Consider the following 14,074-nt stretch of genomic DNA (forward strand, 5'->3'; position numbering starts at 1 on the left):
AAGTTAAACATAAAAAGACACCTAGGGTGGATGGGACCAATCCAATTATATTAAGGGAGGCAGCAAAGGAGGTAAGCAAACTGTTAGCTATAACGAAGAGAGCATCTTTGGATACAGAGGAAGTCCCCATGGATTGGAGATATGCAAATGTATCCCCAAATAACAAAGGGTGACAAGTAATTGCAGACTTGTTAGCTTAATTTCTGTTCCAAGGAAAATAAATGACCAGGCTAGCCAGGTGGGTAAAGTGCCTACCTGGCAACCTAAAGGTTGCGGGTTTGAATCCCGCCTCGGGCTTGGATCACAGTAAAATGCAAAAACTTTGGGAGGTGCATTATGGCCACAGAAGCTGATGCACCAACAACTAACAAAAAAAAAAAAAAAAAAAGGAAAATGATGGAGTCACTGGTTAAAGAGGTAATACAGTACCATCTAGACAGAAGTGCAGTTATATGTCAGTCACAGCATGGGCTTGTTAAGGGAAAATCTTGTCTGGCCAATATGAATGGTTACTACGATGCAGTCACAAAGGAACTGGATGAAAGAAATAATTTTAATATCATATACTTGGATTTCAAGAAAGATTTTGATACTGTTGCACACAAAGGATTGCTGTACAAATTGGAGCAGTGTGGCATTAAGGGCAAATTACTGTCATGGATAAAGGGATGGCAGAGTGGGAGAAGACAGAGTGGTTATCAGTGGACACTGCTTTTCTTGGACTAATGTTATGAGTGGTCACCCAGGGTTTGGTGTTAAACTCACTGTTATTTTTTGTATTTATTAATGAAGGTATATCAGGCTTAATGTCTAAGTTTTCAGATGATATAAAGGTTGGAAGTGTGGTTAATGAAAGTAATAATGGTACACTACTGCAATAAGATAAAAATTAGGCAGATGAGCTGAGAAAAGGCAACCGAAGTTTAGCATTGACAAATGCAAAGTACTGCATATGGGTAGCAGTAATCCTAGAATAACGTACTGTGTGGTACAAGGGCCGCTCAAAAGCACATGGAATGCATGATCAACAAGCAGGCAGTAAATACCACAAAAATTAAATACTAGCACTAGCCTCTGTGAATAAATTTTATATCAATATGAGATATATATTATATATATTAAATAATTGTCGTGCCAAGTCACAGTCAATATACTCGTGCGTTTGTGCAAAAGGACGATTCCATCGGGACTAAAGTAAGAGACGCGTAGACACGGCATATGAGAAGACAGAATATTATCATTTAGAAAAGCATTTCTATCGCTAACCTTTTCTTAATTTAATAGTAGTAAAACTTTATGATTAGAGCAAATAATAAAGGTAAGTGCTTTTAACTCATTAAATAAAAGTCAGTTAAAATTACTCAAATACCTTCGAGAACAATACACTAAATATTAATTTTTAAAATCATTAAAAAAATTATTAGATTAATTACCCAGCTATGATGTTTCCGAGGAAAAAATTAAGTGGAGCAGAATATAAAAAAGAAGAAGGAAGCATGTTAAAAAGTATTGAAAAAATACTATAACTATTGCACATGCATAAAAAGTGATGAATTGGAGCAAATTTCTGATGATGATAAAGCAATAGCACAACCTATAGTGGTGCAAAAAAATTATTATGGTCTGTTGGAGGTGAAAAATCAGAAGCGGTGGATGAAAACATTCCCATAAAAATCAACAGGGATCCTGGTTGTTGGCCCAAAATTTTATCAAGAAAGTAGATAGACATGTTGGAAATTGAACATAAACAAGTGAACCTTGGATGTCTTCCTGATTAGATAGCGATCGGTGCATTTCGACAGATCTTTTAGGTAGAAAAGATTTGACTTACTCCGTCATACCTCTACATTTTACGTAGAAAAGCGTGTGTGGGGAGTTGGCAGGCAGGGGGCGAACCCACAGTATATATTAATATAAAGGATACAGATCAAATTAATTACTGCTGGCTAAGACAATGTTCAAGATAAATTCAGCATCCTTTGAAGCACGATGTGGGCAGTTGTAGAACATGTCCGGAACAGGAAGGGAGCACAGTTTATTCTCAAATACAGAAGCCTATGGAGAGCGGAGGAGACTTGAAACACTTAAAATTGCAACACCTGCATAGGTATCCACAAAGGCTTTGGATCTTGTTCATGCAAATTGCCTAGGGCTTAATATTTAGGTTGTTCAGGAGTCTACTAATCATGTTTGCTGGAAACATGACTGAGAGAGCTGATTTGGTTGAGGGCAGGTCGAATCTTAGATGTTTGGTCAGGTTCTTCTCCTCTTATCTTTGGGTAGACTAGATGGGAGCATCTTGTGTACCCAAAATAAATTTGGAGAGGGTAATTATATTGCGAGTAAAGTGTAGTGTATTTAGTGTCTAACGGCACCAGGGGTTTCCCCCATCTCCGCGTTGCTTTCATTGTGGGTGTACCAGTTCACTGGTAAGGCCAGAGATTTAAAAGTGTATGGATATTGTACATGTATAGTGTTGTGTTCTGTTGTTCATCTGGTCATTTAGCTGCTGGACCCCTACTGAGGCCCAACGTTGCCCACACTTAGCCCCGTGGAGGCAGACCAGGTACACCAGTATTTTTAGATAAGTACTCTGGCAGGTTCTGCCACCTAATTTCCTGAGATTTCAGTGGCTAGGACCTATATATATATAAAAAAAAAGGGGGGGGGGGATAAACGCTTGAATTTAATTAGGCCGAAAGAGGTTGCAAGTGTGTCGAGTTTGGCATTTAAAATTTTTACGTTGTGTGGGGCATTTGCTTTTTGCTGGCGACATAGGTAGAGTAGGGGGGGAGAGACGGAAGGCTGGGGGGAAAAGACAGAAGTATGGGGTCAATAGGGAAGGCGACCCCAGGTATATCAGTGGGGCATGCCCTTGCCCCACCAGAGGGAAATGAGGGGGTGAGGAGGGGGCAGGAAGTCCTTCCCCTCACCCCACCAGGGATAGGGAATGAAAGTGGGCTGGGCAAGGGAGCCCTGCCCAGTTCGCCATAGCGGCAATTTGCAGTGCCCTCCAGCAAGTGCAGTCTGTCGATGACTCGTTGGTGGGGTTTGGTCCTTTTCTAGGTATGTGGTTTCATCCTGGGAGCGACGACATTCTGGCTGGAGCCACTCCCATTGGTTCCTAGGTCGATGCTGTTTCATTTATTCTGCTGCATATTACGCCGTTTGTCCTTAGTATTTTGCGATCCTTTCCTCTGTGTTGGTGTTTTATCAGTTTGTCTTTATTTATTATTTGTGGTCATCTAATCGTTGTGGATGGCTATTTCTGTTCGTCGTCTATTGAAGACGTCAAGTGCAAATCGGCTGAGGGCTTTGTATTCATCTTCTGAATCCAGTAGATGGTACTCTTGATTTTTCGGCAAGTATTGAATCTCAGTTATAAGTCTACTTCTGTTCTTCGTAGCATTCACAGTCGTGCATAATATGCTGCCAGGTTTCAGGTTCTCCACAGGTGCATGTGGACTCTTCTATTATTCCGAGTGCGTTCAGTTTTGCTTTAAATGGGCCGTGGCCCGTCAGGAGGAAGGTTGTATTTAGCCCAGGATAGAACCACGAGGGGGCTTTTGGGTACATTTTTGCGACTATCGGTATGAGGCTTCTTGTAACTTGACCCTTTGGCGACATCTCCCATCTGTGCTGCCAAATCTTCAACATGTGAGCCACTATTCGTTGTTTCTCTACCGTCCGGCTGTTGGTTGGGTCCAAGGTAAAGTCATAGATGGAGGCAGGTATATCCTTGGACAGTAAATACATGAGTCCACATCTAGTCACCTCGAGGTCCAGCGGAAGAGCTCCTGCCAAGACCTGCAGAGTAGTGATTATTTGTCTCCAAGGGGCCATTCCATGCAGTATAGCCCTAGAGATAGTAAGGGGATGGCCTGAAGTCCTATTGAGAGATTGCAGCAGCCAATATCCAAACCCCAAGAACTGCTGCAGGTAGGTGGGAGGAGCAGAGAACCAGATTTCTGATGCTTAGAGAGCCACAGGTACAACAGAAGTTTGGACAATCTAGTTATTAGCTTCTTATAGCCGTATCCAACCAGTTCCTGTAGAGCAGACCAAAGGGCTGCAAAGAATTTGTTTCTTGCTTCCTTGAAGTACCCCAGAAAAGACAGGTTTGAATCCCAGACCAAACCGAGGTCCCTGTGGAAGTTTACAAGCTTGATTTTTCCTCTTTGTGAACATGATCCGAGCAGATTTTTTAGCATTTACCTTGAGTCCAGTGTAATGCAGAAAGGCGTTTATCTCATTTATTTGTTTTACTGTAGCTCTTTGGACTGAGAGCACTTGTTCTGGCTGATCCGAGTGAATAAAGAGCTTCAAATCATTGGCATAAGAGATCACGTTTGGTATATTTCCCAGCAGAGGTTCTAAATAATACTTGTCAGCTGCTGACAAGTATTTGTTACAATTAAAGCATGAAAATTTACGTAAAATTAAAAGTTGAGCTGAATGCATAAGTATTTTTTAATGTTGCATTATTATTTTTTTGTAGTTGAGCATATACGAAGTTCATCGCATGGAAATTATTAAAATTTTGCCAAATATCGTTTTAATCAAATTTAATTTTCAGAGGAATTACGAAAATTCCCATTAAGTATCATGAAAATGTATTACGTAATAATATCTTCGTCTGATGGTTTCTTAATACAGTATCTCATGATTCTCAGTCATAAATATGGAATGAAATCTGTAAAAATTACAATTGTATATCCACAATGAATGAAAATGTTTCCTTAAGTTTGATTATAACTGCTTTTGTAAGAGTCAATACAAATGACATTGCTTAAAGATATTATTAGATTTCTAACTATATTTCAAATTTCCAAAAAAATTATTCTAATACTAATCTTCAAGCAATTTTTAGTCTTTTTGGCAGTACCAAAGATCTTGAGCACACTTCAATACAGTATTGGTCGACAAGGCAATGCTAACCCAAAATCATATTTTTCGACTAATTTTCAACTTCTTTTGCTTTACATTATGTAAAGGAATCAGAGATGAAACTAAAAATTTGACGACAAAAATAGAAATATTTATGGAGTTTTCTCTAAAACGATGCATGTCCCATTGTAGTTGGTTAATAAATAGTAATTTAATTCTGCAAAAGAAAATGATGCTACAAATTGAGAAATCAAATTTTATGTTTATTTTGGAAACATAATTTTCTTCTGGGGTCAAAAATGAGAAGAGTTTTCCTGGGACATCCCAGTGAGTAGAAACAAAGCTTACCATATTTCTCTAAGTCAAACAATTTTTAAAATAGAACAGGGGACAGATGGACACTTCAAAAATTATGTATAGGATAGGATTATTATGTAGTTTTGTGTATCAGTTTCAGTAAAAATTTAATTTAAATTTGTGTCATTGTATTCATATTACTAGTAAAAACTAAAAGTTTTTTCCTTTTAAAAACATGATGTAAAGGGGTGCCAAATACCTGCTGCATGCAAGTGGCAAAAACAGCCGTGTGGTACTACACTCGGAATAGTGGAAAATGAAAAAGACCTGGGGGTTTTGTCAAGGATATACAGGAATTTTTCTAGCAGAGATGAGGCGATTATCCCATTGTATAAGACAATAGTCAGGCCACATCTTGAGTACCACATACAGGTCTAGAGGCCACATTTTAGGAAGGATGTAGATCTGCTGGAATGTGTACAGAAAAGGGCATTGAGATATGTGAGGGGAACACAGTGGGTACTCTTACCAAGAAAGGCTTCAGTTCTGCAAATGGTAACGTCTGGAGACTAAGCATCTGCAAGGTGATCTGGTTGAGGTGTTTAAGGCTGTGAATGGATTGAGCAGGCTCAGTGATGACAGGATTGTTTCTCTTGCTCAGCCTATACACATGCAGTGACAAATTCAAATTGAGGAAGGATGGTTGCAGAACATGTTCTTCCTTTAGCCAGTGGGTGGTTGATTGATGGAATAAACTTCCATCCGTTGTTGTGAAAGTGGATAGCTTGAATAAATTCAAGGTAATAAATTTATCTATCCCCCTCCAATAGACAAACTATTGGAGGGGATAGACAGGTGAAATGGGAAAGGTTTTTTTTTGACCGATGTCATATAAGCTTGCTTTCTTCTATCATTTGCTACTACTAATACTAATTGGGACAATCTCAGAAAAAGAGGATATATAGTCACCCCAGACAAATATCTAAAACTGTGATGTAATAAACTGCATTATTTTCAGTTTTTTTTACCTAGTTAATATTACAAGGAGTGTTCAAAAAAAATTTTTTTAATATGCAATATGGGCTTAAATAAATTTATTTAAAATATATCTTTAATTACAATATTTTTAGCACCACTGTTTCAATTTATTTTTAACAGAAAGAACACTAAGTACAGGTAGCCCTTGATTTACGTCGGGATTAGGCTCCTGGGTGGACAGGTGCAAATGGGACCCTTTATATAACGGAGTCAAATGGAAATAACATGGTTCTGGGCACCAAAACTTTAATTAAACCACTTTGCATCAATTGTTTTATTTTATTAGCATTCTTCATATTTGTAGTAACAGTTGATGGAGACATATTCATAGCCTTATACATATTAGGGCGGCTTTCACCAGATTCCATTCACCAAATATTGCACTAGGATTCAATGAAATTCTTTTACCAGACATGGCGTCTCTTTATTCTATTAAATTAAAAACTTTATAACACAATTGGCAAAAACTGAATGGATATCACTATTATTATTATTTAATTTATTAATAGCACAATTTAAAAAAAGTGTTAGCATAATAAATTTCCAACATGTGTAAATAGCTTAAACAGTTAACTGAATGCTTCACTGCATGGACCTTTACCACCCGCATCCACGAGTGGATAGTTTTGAAGTTGGAAATCTTTCTTGTCTCTGATACGGATGCGCTAATTGCTGATTGGCTCAGATTGTCCTAAATCACGTGAACAGTGCATGATACATAGCACAGTACGATGCCGATAAATTTTGTCTGATGATTTTAAACTTTTAATTTATAAAAAAATTGCAAAAAAAAAAAAATGCAAAAATAAATAAAAAATGAAAATGGCATGTTAGTGATCAGCACTATTGAAAATCAGACCTGTGCAAAACAAGGGCTACCTGTACTTAAATTTAACAATGAATAAATAAATAACTATTTTCCCCCCCTTTTTTGAATAATTGGATCACACTTTTTTTCTTTTTTTTTTGGTAGTTGTCGACACATCGGCTTCTGTGGCCATAATGCACCTCCCAAGGTTTTTGTATTACGCTGATCCAAGCCCGAGGCGGGATTCGAACTCGCGACCTTTGGGTTGCCAGGCAGGCACTTTACCTACCCGGCTAACCCGGTCGGCGGCTTACTCTTTCAATGGGAGTGTAGAATCCATGTTCCTTTAAACATTATTATGAAAAGCTACACAAGATCACAAACAAACTGCCACTCTCTAGATGAAACTTTTTTATATGAACAAAATAAGTCAATAGCTTTTTCTGAAAGAATTCTGACAGCTTTCTTTCTGTGACCAATTTAAATTAAAACAGAATTACGGCTTATCTGAGAGTAAGAGCAAGAAGCCATAAACAGCATCATTACAACTGATCACAATGGTTCTATTTATGTCTGAAAATAATGTTATTTTATTGCTGCTGATGCAAACTTTAAAATGTCTCTGAAAGCACACCATATTATGCAAGATACTTTTATCCTACACATATCTTCTGAACGCTTAATGAAGTGTTTTCACATAGCACTTTAACCATTGACAAGCTATTTACTGTCACTGCTAGAATTTGGATGCAACATGTAGACCCCTAACTGAACAAGGCTGTTTTAAACTTTTTTAAAATTTCTTTCATGTGAAGCAGATTTACTTTCTTTCCCCGATAGGCTGATACTGGTATATTAAGAGAAGCAGTGAAAACATTGATTTTATTGATCAACTTTAAACATGAAATGCTACAAATATTTAGATATACAGTATGCTTTCGTGGATCCAAAATCTTGGTCATGAGCAAAATCATGCAACATCTTGTCTGCAAAAAGAAAATATATAAAAGGAAAAGCAAGTCTATCAGACCATCAATTTTATATGCATTATATCCAAGTATTTCAGATGTAATAAAAATCAAAAAATTATGGTAAAACACACTGGAGCACATATCACATAAATATAATACAGAACAGAAATCCACATTTAATGAATCTCTGGGGGTGGGGGAGAAGGCTTTTGTTACCCAAAGTTTTCACTAAATGGGATTATGCAACATAAAGGATCTTCATTTTATAAAATTTATCGTATATGATTATGATAAAACAATTTCTTTGCAAAAGTAAATAAAAATGCTTCTGCACAAATAAATACAATTACACAGTACAGCAGACTGTCAAAATAACGGCACATTGAGATCGGATGATACATACAGTGCAGATGTCTTACAGTGCCGAAAAAAGAAAATGGCAAGTCACATGATTATTGTATTTGTTTACGTCTGCCATTTTCAAAGTGAATTCTGTACTGATATCATGGATTATGCTGCTGTTTTACATTTATTTTAAATTAAAAATCCCTCACTATGGCTCCTAAAGTTAATAAAACTCATACAAAGAACAACAACATGCAGCTTAGTGACAAGCTTGATATAATCCAAACTATTGCAATAGGATCACCCCGGAATGTTAATTCATATATCCATGTGTATTGTGTTGTAAATTGCATGTGTTCTCTGCTCGATTTGCCTGTTTTGTTGGGCAAAACCCCCCAGTTTCTGGGGGGGGTGAAACCTTGCTATCTACGCCTGAGAAACCACTAATTCAGCCACAGAGTGAAAAAGGCCTATAAAAATTCCTCGAGTCATCGAGGAGATTTGAACCTGGGCCTTTTCCACCGGGTGTGGGAAGGACTGTGATGATACCACTGTGCTATGCGTGCAGACTAAACTTGATATACTAAAGAAAATAGAACAGGGCATAAGCAGAAGTGTATTAATGGCAAAATATTTACTGTTGAAAAAAGAACATGTTGAATCATTGATTCAACATGTTCGTTTATGTGCAGTTAATAAAATTTCATTCTTAATCTCTCTATTTCTTATTTGGCCTCATTATTTCTGTATTAAATATATTAAAAATAAAACTTTCCAGATAACAGAAAAATCAAAATAACAGCACCTTGAATCCCTGAAGGTGCTGTTATTTCGAAAGTCTACTGTATTTTCATATGCAGGTAATGTTGCTTAAACCTGTCCAACCATTTCTTGGAGGGTATGAAATCATACATTCTTAATTTTGGGGCTACTCTAGCAACATTACATCTGATTACTGTTCCATTAATTGATGGGTTTTCAGAATGCATTCTTTCAAACTACTTTCAAATTTATCGTGTGGAAAAGATTCTATGTTCATTCCCTCTCTTATTTGTTGAACCTCAACTTTTCAGTTCTGTAACAAAACTGTTTTTAATTAGTCACCATAAAATGATGGTGCAAGGTTAAATTTCTGTGCCTTTTTATTTCTAGGATGTTTGGAATTTTTTTCTTATTTCATGGATAGTTTTAACTTTTTTGATTGCCAGCTTGTTCCCTTTTGTAACCATAATGATGATGATTAAAAAAAGACAATAAACAAACAGAAAGAATACCACTTTAATGTGGTATTCTTTCTGTTTGTTTATTGAATCAAAGTGACTAAAGCCACAAATGTCATGGCACAAGTATGTGCTCAACATGTAACATCACTCACCAAATATTATGGTTTTATAGTAGTGATGAATTCCAGCAAAAATAAACTGGAATACTAATTACTGTTTTGCCTACAACCACACTAAATCAAAATATAAGTTCTAAAATGTCAAAAATTTCTTACATTAAATGTGTATTACTAAATTGAAATTCATTAAATATGGAAAACTTGTGACTATTTCTATTGGATTGGAACCAGAAAAAAAATTCACTAGATATGGGATTTTACTGTAGATATCTTGGGAAGGAGAGGAAAGGGCAAAAGAAAGTCATAATTACTGAAGTGCTTCAGTTATCCAAAATAATTACTGCCAGGAAAAGTTATAATGATCGAACATCAGTAATATTAGACTTAAAAACAAATAGAATGATGAATGAGTGCATATGAATAATAATGATGCTTGGCAAACCACCTAGGGTGCAGTTCAAAATGGTGCGTTTCACTTACGCAATATTTTGATATTAACTTTTCTCTTTAAATCCACAGGTTTTTTTTTTTTTTTTTTAATTTCTAGGATTAAAAATGGCTCAAATAAAAATATTAATGTTCATTTTAATATAATAAATAATTGAAAATTCATTTCTTGCAATATAAAAAAATTTTAGTAATGTAGGCAGCAAAAGGTTCAGCAACCTAAGGCAAGTGTTTGATGGACTGGTGCTTGGGGTGAGACTTGTAAGCTCGGGGCTGATTCCTTGGCCTTGGAAATAGCAAACAGTAAATTAAGCCACCAGGACTTTATCCTACATCATAAATGATTTAGTTTTTGTTAATTAATGTAAACAGACAAAACCACACAAAAGTTTTCAGGTGATGCAATTTACAGAACTGAAGTCTCTCTTAGTAAAGGGTAATTTTATTACAAAAGACTTGGGTTCTGTAAACTGCAGCATTTGAAAATTAGGCACTTGCAAGGAAACCTGATGGAAGTATTTAAGGCTTTAAATGGATTGAGTAAACTAACTGCTCATGGCATCCTTACTCTTTCTCAGACTACACACACATACAAGGAGACAAAATTTAAAATTTAAAGAGAATGGTTGCTGGACAGATGTGTGAAATTTGCTTTCATCCAGAGAGAGTATCTCAGGATTAATTGATTGTTGTAATATATCCATCTGAAATTCAAGAAGTGGGTAGCTTGATTAAATTTAACCTGGAGATAGCATTGTATTTCCTGTCAGGCCTGCAGGAAAATATTTCACCTGGTGACTCACTGGTTGTGGATTAGTACCGTTACTTTCTGTGCCTTTGTAATAGTGTCATTAGTCTTGCATGTATTGCTTTTTTTGTCCATTTATATTGTTGCTCACTTTGTATAAGCTGAGGAGGCCTGTGAGATTGTGTGTAATTGTTTATGTTACTTCAATGCATCTGATCAAGTACAGTTTGTTGTATAGTGAAACAGCTTTTCCTCACGATGGCATGTTTTACACTATCCAAAAGCTTCTCGAAGTTCATCATTTGCATATGGTGGTATTATCATGGAAAATATGAGAAATTCCAGGTAGAGCTTGTAGGTAAGGACAGTAAATCAGCTAACATCAATGTATTTGGATTCTAGGAAGGTGCCACATTATTATCCTATGTTACCAAAAAATGGCCAGAATGTTATTCTGACATATTGTATATACATCATGGCAGTAAAATTACTAGTTCAACAAGACAGGGGAGAAAAAAAATAAAAAGCTACAGATCGTCACATTTTACGATTCTAAAAAGAGGAAAGGGAGAACTGACACAGTTGGGAAAGTTGTGTGATATGTATGATACTATGCAGGTCCAAGGCCTCCCCCACCCCAATGAATGTAGCAGGCATCAATTTGCAAGTGACAATTTTTAGTTACAATACACATATTGTTATATGTGAAGCAGGCTGAATTATTGATAATAAAAATGATCACGATAAAGGATGGGCACACAAAGCAACGTACTGCCAATTATTTTTGTATTTGGGTGATGCAGAATTTTCATGTAGTGACTATTAGAAGAACCTCAGAATTTTTTTTTTCTATTGAAATACATTAATTTCAAATTGTTTTTCATAAATATTGGCTAAATTTGTTGCATTGAATGTAAAAGTTTTAGCAATTAGTTTCCACAAACCGAACTTTAGTAGAGATTGTTTCATGTTTCTATTTTATGCTATCAACATTTTAAATTTAAGTTTAATTAATAAACTTTGTTTTCAATAAAACTAATGAGTATTTTATTGACCAAAAACATACCACTTGCAAAATTTTCCATTATTATTCAAAAATTGAAGAAATAAAATTAATAAGCATTGCAATCTACTGGTAAAAAGTCAAGTATTAGTACACTCCAAATGCAATTAAAAAAAACTTACTTTTTTTAAATGTTTAAGTTAAAACCCGGAGCCTGGAATGCTCTGTGACATTAATTGTGTTACAAAACAGGTCAATACTGGCAAGTTAAAGGAGGATTAGGCAAATTATTAGAAGAAAGGGGCAAATGAAGTGGGTAGTGTCTTTTAAATTTATTTGCTGTATGTAAGATTGCTTCCTTGAATCATTTTGCCATTAATAATACTAGCATAGTGGTAAAGACTTCCAGTTTTGGCCAGTCCTTGATGTACAAAATTTCTAAAAAAAACTACTCCTTACTGCAATTTTGCTTTAAACAAACTAGCTGCTGGTCAGTTTCCTGATAAAAACCTTTCCTTCAAGAAGTTCTCATATCCTGTGATGAGAGCTGAAGTTTCTCAGCAGTTCTGTGATAATTTTAAAAACTGTACAGATCACATAGTTTTCATTTTTTTTTTTTTATGAAAACCCAAAACACAAGAGATATTAGAACCTACAGTTCCGTGCATGGGTTGAAGGTTGAGAAAATGAAAGAAGATATTTGTTGACATTAGACTTGCACTTCTGTAGATTGTAATTTTCAGGAAATACGTATGAAGGTAGATTGTTTCAGAGAATGGAAGTTGAAAAGGAAGAAGAAAAGTTGGTTCTATGGAGAGACTCCATTAGAGAGGAGTCATTAATCAGCCTAACTGCCCTCTTGAATGAAATCTAGAAGCTTCAGAGAGGTTACGGGGACACTGCCTCAGATGTGGGAACAATATTCCATGGTAGGGCAGATTTGTGATTTGTACTGGGCGAACAGCCATTTGGAAGAAAAGTAACACCGAGAGCAAAAGGGAAAACCCAGTTTTTTAGATGCAGAGAAAGCAATATTTGTAATGTGTTTATGCCAAGAGAGATTAGAAGTCAGGGTAATCCCCAATACAAATATATGATCTTGCCTAGAATTCAGTGTCATTGAAGATAAGCATGGGAGCAGAAGAATCCTTTTTTGAGAGATTAGTATTAGTATTAAAGTGGGGGACCCATCAAGCTCTCAGTTGCCCAACTCAACACCAGAGCTCGCACTTGTGCATCAGGCTACACAGTGGCAATCTTCAAGACAGAATGTGCTGGTCCCGGAGGTTGGTGACTCCATTGTCAGGGAGATGGGTAATATATTGTGTAAAATGGATAGGTGGAATAGGACCAGGTATGTCTCCAGGGGGGCCAAAGTTGATGATGTTATAGACAGATATCAGTACCGTGCATGGTACTGATATCTGCTCTACAACATCTTTTAAGGGCACAAAGGGTGATATTGTTGTACACGTTGGCACTAATGACATTAAGAGTAGAAGATCTGCAGATTTACTTAACAAGAAGATGGTCAATGTTGAAAAAAAGTCATGAGTTAGGGTTAAATCTGAAAGTGTCTGCAATTCTGCACAACCACAATAGGAGGAAGTACATGATAAGAGCCTTGTCAAACAATTCGGCCCTGGAGAGATTGTGCGAGGCTCATGTAGGTAGAATTTTTCATAGCATGGTCTGTGCTTGTTAACAGGAGAGACTATTTCTACAGGGATGGGATACACTTAAATAGAATGGATGCAACAATATTTGCTGATGCTATCGAGGCAGTTAGGTGTGTCGGAAGGAAAACTGCTGTCTTGTGGGATTTCACAGACTAAAAGATTAACAGTAGCTGCAGACAGAAGTGCAAGTGATCCTTGTGCGGCTTCTATTAGATTGGAGGGCAGGGTGCTGGGGTTTCAGGGACTGGTGGGAGTCATCACGGAACAAATAAATGCATGGGCTGTGTTAGGGCAACTAAGAATAAGAATAGGTGCATGTATACTTGCATACACCAATACTAGGAGTATAGTAAATAAATTTGAAGTGCTAGTCAAGACATCAAAGGCAGATATTGTTGGGATATCAGAGACATGGTGTCACATTGATATAAGCAGTGCAAAATTGGAATTTGGGGAGTACAACATGTACAGAAAGGGAGGAGGGGTTATGCTGTTAGTTAAGAAAAACA

This window comes from Mastigoproctus giganteus, chromosome 11 (genome assembly GCF_048544385.1).
Source record: "Mastigoproctus giganteus isolate SK-2022 chromosome 11, ASM4854438v1, whole genome shotgun sequence".
Taxonomy (NCBI): domain Eukaryota; kingdom Metazoa; phylum Arthropoda; class Arachnida; order Uropygi; family Thelyphonidae; genus Mastigoproctus; species Mastigoproctus giganteus.